The sequence below is a fragment of the Cherax quadricarinatus genome, chromosome 3 (assembly GCF_038502225.1).
Source record: "Cherax quadricarinatus isolate ZL_2023a chromosome 3, ASM3850222v1, whole genome shotgun sequence".
In the NCBI taxonomy this organism is placed as follows: Eukaryota; Metazoa; Arthropoda; class Malacostraca; order Decapoda; family Parastacidae; genus Cherax; species Cherax quadricarinatus.
The window spans coordinates 5,598,922-5,600,401 of record NC_091294.1 but is presented as its reverse complement, the minus strand read 5'-3'; positions in this window follow the sequence as shown (position 1 = coordinate 5,600,401).

Here is a 1,480-nt window from a genome sequence, read left to right as displayed (position 1 = left end):
TACTGGGATTTATATCAAGAAGTGTAAGCAACAGAAGTTCAGAGGTTATATTACAGCTTTATACATCATTAGTACGGCCTCACCTAGATTATGCAGCTCAGTTCTGGTCTCCATATTACAAAATTGATATAAATTCGTTAGAAAACATTCAGCGTAGAATGATTAAATTAATACATAGCATTAGAAATCTTCCCTATGAAGAAAGATTGAAGACTCTTAAGTTACATTCACTTGTTAGACGAAGAATGAGGGGAGACATGATCGAAGTGCATAATTGGAAGATGGGTATTAATAAAGGGGATATTAATAAGGTCTTGAGGATATCTCTCCAAGAAAGAACCCGCAGTAATGGATTTAAATTAGACAAGTTTAGATTTAGAAAGGACATAGTAAAGTATTGGTTTGGAAATAGGGTAATTGATGAGTGGAACAGTCTACTTAGTTGGGTTATTGAGGCTAAGACCTTGGGTAGTTTCATATTTAGGTTGGATAAATGCATGAGTGAGAGGGGTTGGATTTGAGTGGGATTTGCAAATGAGTGGATGGAGTTATCAGAGATTATTTCTTGGGTAGCATTGAAAATTAGGTTGGGCAAATGTTATGTTAGTGGGATGGATTGTAAAGGACCTACCTAGTAACCAACGGGCCTGGTGCAGTGCTCCTCCTTTCTTATGTTCTTATGCTCTGTGAGAGCAATTAGAAGGAATAAGTAAGAAAAGTGTATGAGATATGTGGGATTGTAAAGAGGTGCATGGTATATATGGGAAGAGACTGATAAAGACGTCAGCAGTACAGGTATGAAAGAGAGTGAGGGGAGAGGGCAGTAGTCAGTAGTAGTAAAGATGTGGTGAGGGAGAGAAGGATCACAGGTGGAGGACTAGAGAGTTAGTTTAATATGTTTATTATGCACCCCATACCCATCCTGTGGGCGGTAGTCAAAGGATTATAGAGGTACATAATGGGTCCAAGGACTGGACTCCAAAGTTTTGATAGTTGAACAAGGTGCAAACGTAATGAACTCGCAAGTTACAAAGGTTATGAATCGTGTAAGAAAATAAGTAAATTTACTTGCTTACATTTATACATGGCTACAATCATGAACAAATTATAAAGTAATGAGCAATTCACACGTTCACACCCGGTCACAACTGTAATGAGTTATTAGTGCAAATATTAATTGTCGGGTCACACACACACACACACACACAGGGAGAGAGAGGACCTAGTAGCAATCAGCGAAGAGGCGGGGCCAGGAGCTATGAATCGACCCCTGCAACCAGAAATAGGTGAGTACAAATAGGTGAGTACACACACACACACACACACACACACACACACACACACAAACACACACACACATACACACATACACATAAACACACACACACATACACATACACACACGCACACACACACACACACACACACACACACACACACACACACACACACACACACACACACACACACCTGAGAATAG